A 20,130-nucleotide genomic window follows, 5' to 3' on the forward strand; every position below is an offset into this window, starting at 1 on the left:
AAAAAAGGAGGCATGACAGTGATTCATAATGAAAAGAATGAACTGGTTCCTACAAGAACAGTTACAGGGTGGCGCATGTGTATTGACTACAGAAGGCTCAATACAGCCACCAGAAAGGATCATTTTCCTTTACCATTCATAGACCAGATGTTAGAAAGACTGGCAGGTCATAATTATTACTACTTTTTGGATGGCTACTCAGGCTATAACCAGATTGCAGTAGATCCCCAGGATCAAGAGAAAACAACATTCACATGTCCATCTGGAGTGTTTGCTTATAGAAGGATGCCATTTGGGCTGTGTAATGCGCCTGCAACCTTCCAGAGATGCATGCTCTCTATTTTCTCTGATATGGTGAAAAAATTTCTGGAAGTCTTCATGGATGACTTCTCAGTATATGGAGACTCATTCAGCTCCTGTCTTGATCACCTGAAACTAGTTCTGAAAAGATGCCAATAGACCAACCTGGTTTTAAACTGGGAAAAATGTCACTTTATGGTGACTGAAGGGATTGTCCTTGGGCATAAAATTTCAAACAAGGGAATAGAGGTGGATCAAGCAAAAATAGAGGTAATTGAAAAATTACCACCACCTGCCAATGTTAAGGCAATCAGAAGCTTTCTGGGGCATGCAGGATTCTATAGGAGTTTTATAAAGGATTTTTCAAAAATTGCAAAACCTCTGAGCAATCTGCTAGCTGCTGACACGCCATTTATGTTTGACACAGAGTGTCTGCAGGCGTTTGAAACGCTAAAAGCCAAGCTGGTCACAGCACCAGTTATTTCTGCACCAGACTGGACATTACCATTTGAGCTAATGTGTGATGCCAGTGATCACGCCATTGGTGCAGTGCTGGGACAGAGGCATGACAAGCTTCTGCACGTCATTTATTATGCTAGCCGCGTTTTAAATGATGCCCAGAAAAATTACACAACCACAGAAAAAGAATTGCTTGTAGTGGTTTATGCCATTGACAAGTTTAGATCATACTTGGTAGGATCAAAGGTGATTGTGTATACTGACCATGCTGCTCTCAAATATCTACTCACAAAGCAGGATTCAAAACCCAGGCTCATAAGATGGGTGTTGCTTCTGCAAGAGTTTGATATAGACATAAGAGACAGAAAAGGGACAAAGAACCAAGTGGCTGATCATCTGTCCCGGATAGAGCCAGTAGAAGGGACGTCCCTCCCCTCTCCTGAGATCTCTGAGACTTTTCCGGATGAGCATTTATTTGCCATTCAGGAAACACCATGGTTTGCAGACATTGCAAACTATAAAGCTGCAAGGTTCATACCCAAAGAGTACAACAGGCAACAAAAGAAAAAATTAGTTACTGATGCAAAGTACTACTTGTGGGATGAACCCTATCTCTTTAAGAGATGTGCAGACGGAATAATCCGGAGATGTGTGCCTAGAGAAGAAGCACAGAGGATCCTATGGCATTTCCATGGATCACAATATGGAGGCCATTCGGAGGTGAGCGAACAGCCACCAAGGTCCTCCAATGTGGCTTCTATTGGCCCACACTCTATAAAGATTTTCGAGAGTTCGTACGTAACTGTGACAGTTGCCAAAGAGCTGGTAATCTACCTCATGGTTACGCCATGCCTCAACAAGGAATCTTGGAGATTGAGTTGTTTGACGTATGGGGAATTGACTTCATGGGACCTTTTCCACCATCATACTCAAACACTTATATTCTGGTGGCTGTTGACTACGTATCAAAATGGGTAGAGGCCGTTGCCACACCCACCAATGATACTAAAACAGTGCTGAAGTTCCTTCAGAAATATATCTTCAGCAGGTTTGGGGTCCCTAGAGTACTAATCAGTGATGGGGGCACTCACTTCTGCAACAAACAGCTTTACTCTACCATGGTCCGGTATGGGATTCGCCACAAGGTGGCGACTCCATATCATCCACAAACTAATGGACAAGCTGAAGTCTCTAACAGAGAGCTAAAAAGAATCCTAGAACGGACTGTAAGTACCCGTAGAAAGGATTGGGCAAGAAGCTTGGATGATGCTCTGTGGGCATACAGAACAGCATTCAATACTCCTATAGGGACCTCTCCATACCAACTTGTGTATGGTAAGGCATGTCACCTGCCCGTGGAACTGGAACATAAAGCCTACTGGGCAACCAGATTCCTAAACTTTGATGCCAAATTAGCTGGAGAAAAAAGATTGCTCCAGCTAAATGAACTAGAGGAATTCAGATTCACTGCTTTCGAAAATGCCAAGCTTTATAAAGAAAAATAAAAAAAATGGCATGACAGGAAGCTGTCATCTAGAATCTTTGAACCAGGACAAAAGGTTCTGTTGTTTAATTCTAGGCTCAGGCTATTCCCCGGAAAACTGAAGTCCCGGTGGAGGGGACCATATGTGATTACAAGTGTATCACCATATGGTTATGTGGAGCTTCAAGATATTGATTCTGATAAGAACTTCATTGTTAATGGACAGAGAATCAAGCACTATCTTGAAGGCAATGTTGAGCAAGAGTGCTCAAGGCTGAAGCTAGATTAAAAGCTCAGCAAGGTCCAGCTAAAGACAATAAAGAAGCGCTTGCTGGGAGGCAACCCAGCCATGGGGCATCACTTCCTCTAAGCATTTTGCCCTATTCTTGATTTTATTTGTTTATATAAAGTTCATTGATCCTAAGGTAAAGAGTCAATTGTATAAGTTCACAGGGTTACAGAAGGATTCTGCACGCAAAATAGAGAAAAAGAGCTCACTGGCAAGAAAATGCCAGTAAAAGTCTGTTTTGGGCGTTGAACGCCCAACAGAAGCATCCACTGGACGCTGAACGCCAGTAAGGATAGCCATCTGGGCATTGAATGCCAGAAAGAAGCTCTTTCTGGGCGTTTAACGCCAGATTTACAGCGTTCTGGGTGTTCAGAAAAACGCCCAGTAACAAAGGACTTCCTGGCGTTCAACACCAGAAATAAGCAGCAGCTGGGCGTTGAACGCCCAGGAGAAGCAGCATTTGGGGGTTGAACGCCCAAAACATGCAGCGTTTGGGCGTTCAAACGCCAGGATGGTGGGGAGGAGGTAAATTCGTTTTTTTCTTCATATTTTTCATTTTAATCCTAATTTTCATGTTTCAATTCATGATTTCTTGCATAAACATGTTAAGAACCCTAATTTCTAAAAACCCTTCTTTAAAAATATTAAATGTATCTTAATCCATAAGCACAAATCCTTTTTTTTCAATCCAACTCAACTCTTTTTCAAAATTTTCAAAACAAATCTCTCTCTTTTCATTCAAAAATCTTTTCAACTAAGCAATATCTTTTTTTAAATCTCCATACTATCTTTTTCAAAATTCCAAATCTATATTTTTCAAATATCTTTCATATCTTTTCAATTTTAAATCATATCTTTTCTTATCATATTTTTTTCTAAAAATCATATCTTCTATCTTATCTTTCTCCCTATTTTTTGAAAACCCACCCCCCTCTCCCTTTGAATATGGGTTCGGCCTCCCTCCCCTCCCATCCACCATTGCACCTAGCTCTCCTTATCTCCCTCTCCTTTCTTTTCTTTTTGCTTGAGGACAAGCAAACCTCTAAGTTTGGTGTGCTTATTCGTGATCACTAAGATCATGGCTCCTAAAGGAAAATAACCCACTCCAAGAGGCAAGAAAGAAAGTGTTCCAAAACCACTTTGGAATCAAGGGAAGTTCTTAACTAAAGAACATTCAGACCATTATTACAAAATAGTGGGTCTAAGATCAGTGATCCTGGAAGTCAGATTCGATCTGAAAGAAGACGAATATCCGGAGATCCAGGAGCAAATTCGAATCAGGAACTGGGAGATCCTAGCCAATCCTGAAATGAAAGTGGGAAGGAATATGGTCCAGGAGTTCTATGCTAATATATGGCATACAGACAGGCAAAGACTATCTGGATCTGCTATCTATGACTATTGGACCTTGGTCAGAGGAAAGATTGTTCATACCCACCCTGACAAGATCAGGGAGATCTTAAAGCTACCTCAGCTGAAAGATGATCCAGACTCCTTCAATAGAAGAATGATGAGAACAGACAAGGGCCTGGATAAGATTCTAGAGGACATATGCATCCCTGGAGCCAGGTGGACCACCAGCACGAAGGGTGTTCCAAATCAACTCAAAAGAGAAGATCTCAAACCAGTCGCCAGAGGATGGATGGATTTCATTGGGCATTCTCTGCTGCCCACTAGCAACCGTTCTGAAGTCACTATTAGAAGAGCAGTGATGATCCATTGCATCATGATGGGAAAAGAAGTGGAAGTTCATCAACTGATTTCAACTGAATTTTACAAAATTGCAAACAAAAATTCCAAAGATGCCAGGTTGGCTTATCCAAGCTTGATTTCTATGCTCTGCAAGGACGCTGGAGTAATGATGGGAATAACTGAGTATATCTCAATTGAGAGACCAATCACCAAAGCATTAATGGAAAAACAACAAGCACAGGATGACCCCATCAAGAAGAAAACAAAGGAATTTCTCCCAGAAATCCCTCAATCTGAATACTGGGAGTATCTTGAAACATCAGTTACCAAGATGCAAGAAGCTATGGAACAAATAATGAAAGAACAGAAGGAACAAAGTAGCATTCTTTGCTATTTGATTAAAGAACAGGAGGAGCAAGGGCGCGACTTAAGGGAATTGAAGCGCCAGAAATTATCTCTTGAAGGACCAAGCACCCCGCAGATTAGAGGAACATCCACTCCCCAGAACAAAGGTTGTTAAATTCCAATCTTAGCCTTAACTCTGTGATAACTATTCTTATTCTAGTTTTACCTTAGGAGTCATATAGTAGTAATTAGTATCTATATTTTTTATTTTATCTCCAATTAAGCTATAATTTAATTTTCTCATCATCATCAAACATGAATAAAATAGAAGAATTTCTTTAGAATAAGAGGCAATAATTTTTGAGTTTTTAATAAGAACATTCTAATTATTTACATGTGGTGGCAACGCTTTCTGTCTTCTGAATGAATGCTTGAACAGTGCATATGTCTTTTGAATTTGATGTTTAAGACTGTTAAATATGTTGGCTCTTGAAAGAATGATGAACATGAGACATGTTATTGATAATCTGAAAAATCATAAAAATGATTCTTGAAGCAAGAAAAAGCAGCAAAGAACAAAAGCTTGCAGAAAAAAAAAAGGCAAGCAGAAAAAGCCAAAGCTCTTAAAACCAAAAGGCAAGAGCAAAAAGCCAATAGCCCTTAAAACCAAAAGGCAAGGGTAATAAAAAGGATCCAAGGCTTTGAGCATCAGTGGATAGGAGGGCCTAAAGGAATAAAATCCTGGTCTAAGCGGCTGAACCAAGCTGTCCCTAACCATGTGCTTGTGGCGTGAAGGTGTCAAGTGAAAACTTGAGACTGAGCGGTTAAAGTCAAGGTCCAAAGCAAAAAGAAGAGTGTGCTTAAGAACTCTGGACACCTCTAATTAGGGACTTTAGCAAAGCTGAGTCACAATCTGAAAAGGTTCACCCAATTATGTGTTTGTGGCATTTATGTATCCGGTGGTAATACTGGAAAACAAAGTGCTTAGGGCCACGGCTAAGACTCATAAAGTAGCTGTGTTCAAGAATCATCGTACTGAAATAGGAGAATCAATAACACTATCTGAATTATAAGTTCCTATAGATGCCAATCACTCTGAGCTTCAATGGATAAAGCGAGATGCCAAAACTGTTCGGAAGCAAAAAGCTACTAGCCCCGCTCATCTAATTAGAATCTGAGCTCCACTCAAAAACTCTGAGATATTATTGTTTCTTGACTCATTTGTATTCTATTTTATTTATCTAGTTGCTTGAGGACAAGCAACAGTTTAAGTTTGGTGTTGTGATGAGCGGGTATTTTATACGCTTTTTGGGGTTAATTTCATATAGATTTCAGTATATTTTAGTTAGTTTTTAGTTTATTCTCATTAGTTTCTAGGCAAAATTTATATTTCTAGACTTTACTATGAGTTTGTGTGTTTTTCTGTAATTTCAGGTATTTTCTAGCTGAAATTGAGGGAGCTGAGCAAAAATCTGATTCAGGCTGAAAAAAGACTGCTGATGCTGTTGGATTCTGACCTCTCTGAACTCAAAATGGAATTTCTGGAGCTACAGGAGTCCAAATGGCACACTTTCAATTGAGTTGGAAAGTAGACATCCAGAGCTTTCCATCAATATATAATAGTTCATACTTTGCTCAAGGATAGACGACGTAAGCTGGCGTTCAACACCATTTCCATGCTGTAGTCTGGCGTCTAGCACCAGAAACAAGTCAAAAGTTGGAGTTCAACGCCAGAAATGGATCCAAAGCTGGCGTTGAACGCCCAAAACAGCCCTATGCACGTGAGAAGCTTTAGTCTCAGCCCCAGCACACACCAAATGGGCCCCAGAAGTGGATATTTGCACCATCTTTCAGAGTTTACTCATTTTCTGTAAACCTAGGTTACTAGTTTAGTATTTAAACAACTTTTAGAGATTTATTTTGTACCTGATGACATTTTAGATCTGAACTTTGTACCTTTTGACGGCATGAGTCTCTAAACTCCATTGTTGGGGATGAGGAGCTCTACTGTGTCTCAATGAATTAATGCAAGTAATTCTGTTTTCCATTCAAACATGCGTGTTCCTATCTAAGATATCCATTCACACTTCAATGTGAATATGATGAACGTGACAGTCATCATCATTCCCCCACGAACGCGTGCCTGACAACCACTTCCGTTCCACTATAGAATGAATGAATATCTCTTGGATCTCTTAATCAGAATCCTCGTGGTATAAGCTAGATTGATGGCAGCATTCAAGAGAATCCAGAAAGTCTAAACCTTGTCTGTGGTATTCCGAGTAGGATTCAGGGATTGAATGACTGTGACGAGCTTCAAACTCACGAGTGTTGGGCGTAGTGACAGATGCAAAAGGATAGTAAATCCTATTCTGGTACGATTGAGAACCTGCAGATGATTAGCCATGCGGTGACAGCGCATCTGGACCCTTTTCACTGGAAGGATGGATGGTAGCCATTGACAACGGTGATCCACCAACACACAGCTTGCCATAGGAGGACGTGCGTGCGTGAATCAGAAAATAGAGGAAAGTAGAGATTCAGAAGACAAAGCATCTCCAAACTCCAACATATTCTCCATCACTGCATACAAGTATAATTTGTGTTCTGCCATTTTATTCCTTGCAATCAAATTTGATAAGTGAATTATTTTATTGTTTTCCTGACTAAGAGTTACAAGATAACCATAGATTGCTTCAAGCCAACAATCTCTGTGGGATCGACCCTTACTCACGTAAGGTATTACTTGGACGACCCAGTGCACTTGCTGGTTAGTGGTACGAGTTGTGAAAAGTGTAATTTACAATTCATGCACCACACATCCTAGGCTACCTAACATCCTAAAATCCACTACAACATGCATATCTAACTAGTCTAAAGATGAACAATAATAGAAAAGAAAAATAGGAACCAACGACGAAAGGATAAAAGGGTGGCGTTCGGCGGAACCTGGTAGGCGAACTAGGGAGAATGGGCAGAAAGGTGGCTGGGGGTGGTGGTGACGGCGTCTGGCGCGGCGGAGAAGGGAGGCGCGGCGGCGGTGATGCTGTTCGGAGGGGCAGGGAGGGAAAGGAGGGGTAATGGGGGTAGGGGAGGGGAAGGGGTGGGTGGCGGATGGGGCGCCGCGGCTGGGTTGGGCCGGCGGCGGTGGGTGGTGGTCGTGGAAGGGAGCCAGTGGCGTTGGAGGGAGGGAGGAGAAGGAAAAAGAAGAAAGAAGGGGGAAGGAGGAAGGGGGGTGGGTGGCGGCGGGTTCTGGGTGGTCGGCGGTGGCGTGGTGGTGGCTAGGTGGTGATGGTTGGATTGGAGGAGAAGAGAGGGAGAAGAAAGGTTTGGGGAGGGGGCGCAACTGGTAGGGTTCGCATGGCTGGGGGGGTTATAAATTTGAATCCACGCGACCGCGTGGGGGACGCGGTCGCGTGGCTGGAGCGAAAAAATGGTGGGATGCGATCGCGTGGAGGGCAAAAAGAGTAAATGACGCGATCGCCCGGGGCATGCGATCGCGTCGCTGGAATTTGTGCTAAACACACAAATCCAGCGTCGTTTCAGCGCAACTCTCTGTCTCCTTTTGGGGTGTGGTGCAATCCATGTGATGCAATCGCGTCGCTTACGCGATCGCGTGGGATTGGTATTGTGCAAGTGACGCGATCGCATGAGTGACGCGATCGCATGGATCAATTGTGCGAAACGCACAATGGCCGCACGATTCCAGCCTAACTTTCTGGACGTTGGATCTTTACGCCGATCTCCAGGTCACGCGGCCGCGTGGATGACGCAGTCACGTGGGTAATGTTTTACGCCATTTGACGCGATCGCATGGATAATGCAGTCGCGTGGAGCACCTTCTCTCTTTTTTTTTTTATGCAGTATGCAGAATGCAATGATTAATATGAATGCGATGCAAAATTCCAGGTTCAATATTATAAAATAAAATAACACTTGAAAACAAACAAAACGAAATAAAAATTGAAAAATGAACGATCATACCATGGTGGGTTGTCTCCCACCTAGCACTTTTAGTTAAAGTCCTTAAGTTGGACATTGGAGGAGCTTCCTGTTATGGAGGCTTATGCTTAAATTCATCCAGAAATCTCCACCAATGCTTGGAATGCCAATAGCCTCCGGGGTCCCAAACTAGGCACGTGAAGCTTCTGGGCAGCTTCAAACAGATTCTCAGACTCCCGGGGTGACGAATGTTAGCATAGATTCCAGGGTCCCAAACTTTACTTTTAAATCCGCCTTCGTCTTGATCTATACTTTTCCATCTGGGCGGTTTAGAGATTAGATTCTCACCAGGATAACCAAATGTTTTCCGAGATCCATCCGGTTGATCATGATGCCAATCCGTGCACTTCAAGTTGAAGCGTGGAACCTTATCGAACCTTGTGCACCAGCTCTGAGTACGAGCCATTTTCCTTTTACTCTTAAAGCCACAGAGAGCTCTAAGCTGGCCATCTGTTTCAAGCAAACCATATTCAAGTGGAAAAATACAGTTAAAAGTTAAGGATTGTACCCACTTGAAGCTTGTATTGGGTGGTAATGGCCTTGGGGTAGGTGGTTCCAGTGGTTCTGTGAGTTCTACTCCCTTGTGCTCTTCTGTGAAATTCTCCAGTTCTTTGCAGAATTCTTCAAATGTAATATCATCCTGATTAAATCCATCTATGTCTTCCTCATCACTTGAGTCATAAATGGGCGGTTTATAGAAATCTACCTCTGCGTCATCTTCGTATTCATCTGGGGAAGAGTCTTCGATCTCAGAGAATTCACTTGCAGATGCAAGTTCATTATCATCATCAAGGAAACTTGCTTCTAGAATTATCCTGTCTAGTTCTTCATAAAAGCTTAGCTTTGGAGGTTGTGCACTATCCTCCTTAGCATCAATTGTAACATCCTTGACAGAATTCTCCACAACTCTGGATTCCCATGGGGGTTCAGCGTCTCCTAAGTCTTCAACCAACTCTTCTTCTTGTACAGTGACAGCTTCCTCTACTTGTTCTAGTAAGAAGTCAGGCTCTGTCATGTCCACTGGAGTCTCTAGTATCTCCATCATGCTACGCTCTTCATTAGATTGTCCACATGGTGTTGTGGGAGGTCCTTGAATGTTCGAACGTCTGGCAAGTAATTGACTTATTGCTTGCTCCAGTTGATGAATAGTTGTTTGAAGTTGATATGCTGTTTCCTTGAGGCGAATCTCTGATTCCCGGGGTGATAGGTTTCGACGTGGTACAGGGGGAAGTGGTGGTGTTTGGGAGTGATTGGATTGGAGCTGGGGTAAATGAGGATCATGTGGTGGTGAATGGTGAAAAGAAGCTTGTGAGTGTGGTGGTTCGAGGTTATGTTGAGAGGATGGTCTATAGGCACGTGGTGGGACTTGTTGGTAGTTACAAGGTTGTCCACCATATCTTTCAGCTGGGTATGCATTGCAGAATGGTCTTTGTCCATGATATCTTGGAGGGTGTTATTGCCTAAAGGGTTGATTAGGTCCTCTCGGCTCCATCCATCCTTGATTGGTTTGACCTTGATGCATATTCCTGTTATAATTTTCATTCCTTTCAATAACATTAGAACCAAACTCAAAGCGAAAGGGGTGAGAATTCATAGTAGCTGATGAAAATAAAAGGGAAAAATATAAACAAATAAACAAGTAAAAGAAGAATATTTACAATAACCAATAATAAGGCACACGATTGCAATTCCCCGGCAACGGCGCCATTTTGACGTTGGGATTTTTGCCAGTAAAGAACTTTATAAAAAAAACAGTCGCGTTGTAGATATAGTCTCTAAACCAACAGAAATCCCTTCATACAAACGTTTTGGTTGTCACAAGTAACAAACCCCTTAATAAATTGATAACCGAAGTATTCAAACCTCGGGTCGTCTTCTCAAGGAACTGCAGGGAAGTATGTTCTTATTACTGGTTATGGAGATTGTAAATTGGGGTTTTGAGAATGAGGAGTGAATAGTTTAATTAGCGAATAAAGTAAATGAAGGACAAGCAATTTAAATGGCAAGTAAAATAAATAAATGACTGTAAATAAACTTTTGGCAAGGTATGAGAAACTAGAGGTCCTATCCTGGCTATCCTTATCAATGATGATGAGAATTGAATCTTAATTCCGCTTTGTTAACCTTTACTAAGATAAAGGAAGGTCAAGGGATTAATTGGATTGATCTTCGGATCCTATTTTATTTTCTAAGAAAAGATTAGGATTCTTGAAGCTCAATTCAATTAACAAAGATAACAATTTTCAAGCATGTTTGAGTTTGATAACTCCTGAGTTACTGATTTCTTAACTAATAAAACCAAAAGGAGAAAAGTAAATCTACTGGAATAAGAATGTCTTCAGATTGGGAATAATTGTAACTAATAAATAAAAGAAAGCAATATTAACTGAAATACCTCAAATAACATTAATCCAAAATAATAATCTGTAACATGGAAGAATTCATGAATTAAATTGCAAAAGTAAATAATCAACTAAAGTAGTGAATAAAAGTAAAAGAGAAGCTTGAAGTAAAGGAACATTAAACCTGAAATCGAGAGTTACTCCCGAATTAAGAGAAATTCTAAATCCTAATCCTAAGAGAGAGGAGAGAACCTCTCTCCAAACTAAATCTAACTCATGAAAACTAAACTAAAGTCGCCTCTCCATGAATGGATGCATTCCCTCACTTCATAACCTCTGGTCTATGCCTTCTGGACTTGGATTTGGGCCAAAAAGGGCTTTAGAAATCGCTGGGAGCGTTTTCTGTAATTTCTGGTGCGTGGCCTCTGTCACGCGTCCGCGTGGGTCACGCGGTCGCGTCATTCGAAGCTTTTCTTGTCACGCGGTCGCGTCAGTCATGCGGCCGCATCATATGTGTTTTGCTTAAGGCGCGCGGTCGCGTCAGTCATGCGGCCGCGTTGCTGTTGATTCGCGCTTGGCATGCGTTCGCGTCGCCCATGCGATCGCGTGGATGCCAGTTTCTTTAGAAACTCCGTTTTGTGCTTTCCTTCCATTTTTGTATGTTTCCTTTCCATCCTTTAAGTCATTCCTGCCTTAGAAGATCTGAAACTACTCAATACACTAGTCACGGCATCGAATGGAATTAAAGGTAATTAAAATAATTAGTTTTAAAACATAGGAAACATGTTTTTCACATACATCACATAATGAGGAAGGGAAAGAAAAACTATACAATTAATATGAATAAGTGGGTGAAGGATTGAATAAATCACTCAAACTAAGCACAAAATATATCATAAAATATAGGTTTATCACTTACCCTCTTCTCCATAAACCCTTCACCAATCCACATCCATCCATCATAAACCCCACCTACCTCACCATTCAAATTCAAAACACTTTTCCTCCCAAACCCACCCATACATGGCCGAACCCAAACCCTCCCTCCACTCCTATATAAACCCATCTTCACTCCTTCATTTTCACACATCTTCAACACTACTTCACCCCCTTGGCCGAAACACTAACCCACCTTCCTCTCCTCTATTTCTTCTTCCTCTACTCTCTTCATTCTTCTTTTGCTCGAGGACGAGCAAAGCTTCTAAGTTTGGTGTGGTAAAAGCGTTGCTTTTTGTTTTTTCATAACCATTTATGGTACCTAAGGCCGGAGAAACCTCTAGAAAGAGGAAAGGGAAAGCAAAAGCTTCCACCTCCGAGTCATGGGAGATGGAGAGATTCATCTCAAAGGTGCATCAAGACCACTTCTATGAAGTCATGGCCAAGAAGAAAGTGATCCCCGAGGTCCCTTTCAAGCTCAAAAAGGGTGAATATCCAGAGATCCGACATGAGATTCAAAGAAGAGGTTGGGAAGTTCTCACCAACCCCATTCAACAAGTCGGAATCTTAATGGTTCAAGAGTTCTATGCCAATGCATGGATCACCAAGAACCATGATCAAAGTGTGAACCCGGATCCAAAGAATTGGCTTACAATGGTTCGGGGAAAATACTTAGATTTCAGTCCGGAAAATGTAAGGTTGGCATTCAACTTGCCAATGATGCAAGGAGATGCACACCCCTACACTAGAAGGGTCAACTTTGATCAAAGGTTGGACCAAGTCCTCATAGACATTTGTGAAGAGGGCGCTCAATGGAAGAGGGATTCAAGAGGGAAGCAGGTTCAACTAAGAAGGCATGACCTCAAGCCCGTGGCTAGGGGATGGTTGGAGTTCATCCAACGCTCAATCATTCCCACTAGCAACCGGTCTGAAGTTACTATAGACCGGGCTATCATGATCCATAGCATCATGATTGCAGAGGAAGTAGAAGTTCATGAGGTTATATCCCTAGAACTCTACAAGGTGGCGGACAAGTCCTCTACTTTGTCAAGGTTAGCCTTCCCTCATCTTATTTGTCACCTTTGCAATTCAGCTAGAATTGACATAGAGGAAGACATCCTCATTGATGAGGACAAGCCCATCACTAAGAAAAGGATGGAGCAAACAAGAGATCCCACTCATGGACAAGAGCATGAGGAAATTCCTCATCATGAAATCCCTGAAATACCTCAAGGGATGCATTTTTCTCCACAAAACTATTGGGAGCAAATCAACACCTCCCTAGGAGAATTAAGTTCCAACATGGGACAACTAAGGGTGGAGCACCAAGAGCATTCTATCCTCCTCCATGAAATTAGAGAAGACCAAAGAGTTATGAGAGAGGAGCAACAAAGGCAAGAAAGAGATATTGAGGAGCTCAAGCACTCCATAAGATCTTCAAGAGGAAGAACAAGCCGCCATCACTAAGGTGGACCCGTTCTTTAATTTGCTTGTTCTTTATTTTCTATTTTTTTTTGAATTTTTATGCTTTATGTTTATCTATGTTTGTGTTTTTATTACATGATCATTAGTGTCTAAGTGTCTATGCCTTAAAGCTATGAAAATGAATCCATCACCTTTCTTAAATGGAAAATGTTTTTAATTGAAAAAGAAAAAGAAGTGCATGAATTTTGAATTTTAAAACAGTTTAGTTATTTTGATGTGGTGGCAATACTTTTGTCTTTCTAAATGAATGCTTGAACAATGCATATTTTTTGAATTTGTTGTTAAAATTGTTGGCTCTTAAAAGAATGATGGAAAAGGAGAAATGTTATTTGATAATCTGAAAAATCTTAAAATTGATTCTTGAAGCAAGAAAAAGCAGTGAAAAGCTTGCAATATATATATATATGCGAAAAAAAAGAGAAGAGAAAGAAAGAAAAAAGCAAGCAGAAAAAGCCAATAGCCCTTTAAACCAAAAGGCAAGGGTAAAATAAAAAAGGATCCAAGGCTTTGAGCATCAGTGGATAGGAGGGCCCACAGGAATAAAATCCTGGCCTAAGCAGCTAAACCAAGCTGTCCCTAACCATGTGCTTGTGGCGTGAAGGTGTCAAGTGAAAACTTGAGATTGAGCGGTTAAAGTCGTGGTCCAAAGCAAAAAGAGTGTGCTTAAGAGCTCTGGACACCTCTAATTGGGGACTCTAGCAAAGCTAAGTCACAATCTGAAAAGGTTCACCCAGTTATGTGTCTGTGGCATTTATGTATCCGGTGGTAATACTGGAAAACAAAATGTTTAGGGTCACGGCCAAGACTCATAAAGTAGCTGTGTTCAAGAATCAACATACTGAACTAGGAGAATCAATAACACCATCTGAATTTTGAGTTCCTATAGATGCCAATCATTCTGAACTTCGAAGGATAAAGTGAGATGCCAAAACTGTTCGGAAGCAAAAAGCTAAAAGCCCCGCTCATCTAATTAAAACTGATCTTCATAGATGTTTTTGGAATTCATTATATATTCTATTCTTTTTATCCTACTTGATTTTCAGTTGCTTGGGGACAAGCAACAATTTAAGTTTGGTGTTGTGATGAGCGGATAATTTATACACTTTTTGGCATTGTTTTTAGTATGTTTTAGGTATATTTTAGCTAGTTTTATTATGTTTTTATTAGTTTTTAAATAAAAATCACATTTCTATGATTTCAGGTATTTTCTGGCTGAAATTGAGGACATGAGCGAAAATCTGATTCAGAGGCTGAAAAAGGACTGCATATGCTGTTGGATTCTGACCTCCCTGCACTCGAAGTGAATTTTCTGGAGCTACAGAAACTCAATTGGTGCTCTCTCAATTGCGTTGGAAAGTAGACATTCTGGGCTTTCCAGAAATATATAATAGTTCATACTTTGCCCAAGATTTGATGGCCCAAAGTGGCGTTCAAAGTCAGCATAGAAATTCTAGCGTCAAAATGCCAGAACTGGCATAAAAGCTGGAGTTAAACGCCCAAACTGGCACAAATGCTGGCGTTTAACTCCAAGAAAAGTCTCTACACATGAAAGCTCCAATGCTCAGCCCAAGCACAAACCAAGTGGGCCCGGAAGTGGATTCTGCATCATTTACTCATTTCTATAAATCCTAGGTTACTAGTTCTCTATAAATAGGACCTTTTGCTATTGTATTTACAGACTTTTGATCTTTGATTAGTCTTATGCTATCTTAGACCTTTATGAGGGCTGGCCATTCGGCCATGCCTAGACCTTGTTCTTATGTATTTTCAACGGTAGAGTTTCTACACACCATAGATTAAGGTGTGGAGCTCTGTTGTTCTTCATGAATTAATGCAAAGTACTACTGTTTTTCTATTCAATTCATGCCTACTTCTTCTCTAAGATATACACTCGTTCTTCAACTTGATGAATGTGATTATCCGTGACACTCATCATCATTCTCACCTATGAACGCGTGCCTGACAACCACTTCCGTTCTACATGCAATCAAGCTTGAATGTGTATCTCTTGGGTTTCTAATCTAAGATTAGAACCTTAGTGGTATAGGCTAGAATTATTGGTGGCCATTCCTGAGATCCAGAAAGTCTAAACCTTGTCTGTGGTATTCTGAGTAGGATCTGGGAAGGGATGACTGTGACGAGCTTCAAACTCGTGAGTGTTGGGCGTGTGACAGACGCAAAAGGATCACTGGATCCTATTCCAACATGATCGAGAACCGACAGATGATTAGTCGTGCGGTGACAGCGCATTTGGAACATTTTCACTGAGAGGACGGGAAGTAGCCATTGACAACGGTGATTCCCAACATAAAGCTTGCCATGGAAAGGAGTATGAATGATTGGATGAAGGCAATAGGAAAGCAGAAGTTTAGAAGGAACAAAGCATCTCCATACGCTTATCTGAAATTCCTACCAATGAATTACATAAGTATCTCTATCTTATTTTATGTTTTATTCATATTTTAATTATCAATTCTCCATAACCATTTGAATCTGCCTGACTGAGATTTACAAGATGACCATAGCTTGCTTCAAGCCGACAGTCTCCGTGGGATCGACCCTTACTCACGTAAGATTTATTACTTGGACGACCTAGTGCACTTGCTAGTTAGTTGTGTGGAGTTGTGATAAAGAGTTGAGATTACAATTGTGCGTACCAAGCTGTTGGTGCCATTGATGATCATAATTTTGTGCACCAGGGACCAATTGCAAGAAAGTATCCAACAACTCCAAGGGAATATGGAGTACATGAAGGAGCAGCAGGGACAATTTCACTGGGGAGAGATGCAAGGTAACCTCAACAAGATCATGGAGCAGCAACAAGAGCAACAGAGGAACCTTGCTAAATTTAGGGCCCTTTACGAGGCTAGGACCATATCAAGAAGGCAATATGACTGCTATGCACAAGTGAAGCTGAATCACTTGTGTAACGCAGTAGCCAATTTGAACCCCACTTATCCAATATTCATGCAAGCAATGGAAGAGCTCAGTGTAAGACAGGAGGAAATTGTGGACAAGCACATAGAGAGGGAGATGACTTATATGAGGAGGCTAGGTTTTTAGAAGCCAAGAGACACCTTTGCACAAGAAGGAGCCTCCACAAAGAAGAATGGTGATGAATCCTCCAAAAGAAGGATAAAGGGAAAGGGCATATGCATTGAAGCTGCTTAAGAATACAAGGTTGTTGAGTCCCATGGTTGAAATTTATCTTCTGAATTTCTGCTTAATAGTTTGCATTAATATGTTAGTTGTTATTTAGTTTCTTATATTTCAGAAGTCTTTCTATGAGTCCTTTGAGTTTCTATTTGAATTTGAGAAAGAAAATGTCTTTTTGATTAAGTCTTCATTACATCAATAAAAGCAAGTTATTTTAAAAAAAATCAATGATGAGTTGTTGCAAAAACAAGAGCAAGAGACTAAGACCCAAGTGAGATAATTCAAGATTTAGAGATAAGGAACAAAGTAGGTAATCATGAATAAAAATATGGAAGTGAATAGACCATAATGAACAATTAGACATAGAGGATATAACAAGTAGATGCCAAGGATGACCCTTGAATATCCATAGAACCAAGAAGTAGTAAGCAAAAGACCCAAGGCTCTGAGAATCAACTACTAGGATAAAAGAAAGAAATAAATAGCTCAAAGAGCCAATATCCTAGTAGATGCTTGTGGTGAAGATGTGTCAAGAAGAGAGACCTGAGCAAGTAAATTCTTAGGGGTGTTTCAACACCTAGTACCCTAAAACCAACTGGTTTGGGAGTGCTAATTGAAAGCTTAGCCTAAAGGATCGTCTTGAGACAAAACACTTAGAGTCATGGTCAATCAAAGAAATAAAAGAGGAATGAAAAGAAAAGAAAAACAATAACAAATCTTACTACTTCAAGGTGACAATCAATAGAAAGGGCTCTTAAGGCAAGCACTTAAAAGAGATCCTCAAAAGTCTGGGAGTTCATTGTGATATGATGATAACAAAGTTCATGCATGAATTGATGTTTGGCCTCTATCTCTAATTGAGAATGCATCTCTTTAGGGTCAAGTCTCAATCAATTAAGAACAATTCACATTGATTTGCTTGGGAACAAGCAAAACTTAAGTTTGGTGTTGTGATGACTTGCATCATCTACCTCTTTCTCTTATCTAAAAAGACCATAGAAATAGTGAAATCTCATTTAATTAATGCAATTTCAGGAACTAAATGATGAATTTTATGGTACATTGCTTTGAAATGAGTTTTTCTTGAATTTTAAGTGAAAAGAACAACAAAAGAAGAAGGAAGCAAGAAAAAGGAGCTGGGCGTGTGTGTTGGGCGTGCCACTTGGTGCAAACGCCAACAAACTAAATGGGCGTGGCACACCAGCCAATGGGTGTGGCACGCCAGTTATCAGTTCTAGAGGAGAGTCCATAAAGCTTTCAATGGGCGTGGCACACCAAAGAGATGAGGCATAATGGGCGTGGCATGCCAAGGCCAGGCGTGGCACACCAACTATACATTCCAGAGAGCATTCTTGAACACCCACAAGAGGCGTGGCACACCCGTTCAACTAAGCAGAAGAGAGTGGAAGGTTCAACACAATGGGCGTGCCACTTGATGTTTGAGGCGTGGCACGCCAACCTTGTGCCACGCAACCTTGTACATATTTTGGGCGTGCCACTTGAGTTCTAGGCATGGCACGCCAATCTTGAAGAGCTCAACACCATAATGGGCGTTCCACTTGAGATTGAAGGCATGGCATGCCAGTTCATTGGTCTAGAGAGGAAGAATGCAACCGCAACAAGGGCGTGCCACATGAGATCGAAGGCATGGCACGCCAGCACAAGCCTCCAAGGAAGAAGATCAATGGGCGTGCCACTTTGGATTTTAGGCGTGGCACGCCAATTCACTGGACCAGAGAAGGTTGATCTTGCACTACTAAGGGCGTGGCATGCCAGACCTGAGCGTGGCACGCCAATTCAACTCTCCATAGAAGACAATGAAGGCCTTATTGAGGGCGTGGCACACCACTGCTGGGTGTGGCATGCCAAGTATATTTTCCAGAGGAGAAGGCTGAAGAGTCCATTGAGGGCGTGGCACGCCGGTTCTGGGCGTGCGACGCTAGTTCAAGTTTCCAGAGAGGAAGAAGGGGGGAGTCACAATGGGCGTGCCACTTGAGCTCGAAGACGTGGCACGCCAGGCTAGCTAAACAAAGGAGGTGTGCCACTTGGAAGCCAGGTGTGGCACGCCAAGCCAAGCTGAGAAGCTGGGTGTGGCACGCCGCTCACACGCCAGGCACATGGTTCATTTTAATGAGTTTTTCTTTTATTTTCAATTGTAATTTTCTTTTCCTTTTTGTAATTTTCATTTTCTAGTTATAGGAGTAGTATAAATACCCCCCCTAAGAGTACTGAAAAAGGGGTTGATCAATTGGTTAGAGGGGTTGGCTAGTAGTAGTTTTTACTTCACTTCATCTTCTTCCATCTCTTGTACTTTTCTCCAAGCTATGAGTAGTTAAACTGCCTCTCATTGGGAGAGGGAGCTCTGTTGTACTTGATGGATTAATGATAGTGAATTTTTTCTTCTCTTCATCTTCTCTTTGATTTGCTAGAAGGAATTTTGTTTCTCAAGTCTAGTGTTCAATCATCATGAAAAAGAGGTTGAATGCAATTTGGGTTTCATGGGAACCTTGGAAAAGGAAAAATGGAACCATGCCTAAAATCCCTTCTCACACTTGAGTAGATCTGGATTTTGGGATTAGATATGGTGACATGAAATCCACCCACCATTTGGATCTATGAGGATGTGTGGTATAATCAGGGACCAAGCTTATCTCTCTTCATGTGAAATTAGACCAAGGAATTAGCTGATTATCAAGATTTGAGAGATTGAATCACCAAGGAATTGGGGTTCAATCAATCATGATTGCCAAGAGGTCAATGAGTTGCATGATTGAAGATGAGATGATCTAGATTTGATCCAAAGAGAACAACATCTCCTAATCCCAATGAATTTCCCATATTCCCATCTTTCCTATTCCTTATATAACTTTCTTTAATTTCTGCAATCAACCCATTTCCCATTCACAATTCAGTCATTTATGTTTCTGCAATTTACTTTTATGCATTTACTTTTCTGCACTTTATGGCTTTCCTTTATCTTTAAGTCATTTACCTTTCTGCTAGTTAGAATTCTGCACTCAACAATTCTTATTAACTAGCTTGACTAATTCACCCATTAATTAAAGTTGCTCAATCTATCAATCTCTGTGGGATTCGACCTCACTCTACTGTGAGTTATTACTTGACCACAATTTGGTATACTTGCCAAAGACGGATCCATTATATTTTGATATAGTGTAAATCTAGTCCATCAGTACGCATGATGGCCACGTCCTATGTGAAAGCCTTCACTTCCCACGTCTATTCTTCTACGTACCACGTTAAAATGGAGAGTCATGCATACATGCATACTCATGATTGAGCATTTTCACCACTTGTGCGTACACATGTGTGCCTAGCACCCCACCAACGGGGTCCTGGCACAACTTTCTATCTAGACCGTGCTGTTGTGCCGTTCCAGCACGGTTTGGGCACGAACCAGTTTTGGGCGTCGACGCGTACACATCGGTCACGCGCACGCGTGATAGCCTCTTTTTTTTTAACAGGCTACCAAAGTAATGTCAAACATTAATTAATAAGCAAAATCATAATGTAAACTAAATAAACCTAACTAAAAATAAAAATTTAACTTATTACCAATGTAAATAAAAGAGGAAAAATGGAAGAATTTACCATAGTGGGGTGTCTGCCACCTAGCACTT

Source organism: Arachis ipaensis, chromosome B8, assembly GCF_059453495.1.
Source record: "Arachis ipaensis isolate K30076 ecotype BB chromosome B8, ASM5945349v1, whole genome shotgun sequence".
NCBI classification, from domain to species: domain Eukaryota; kingdom Viridiplantae; phylum Streptophyta; class Magnoliopsida; order Fabales; family Fabaceae; genus Arachis; species Arachis ipaensis.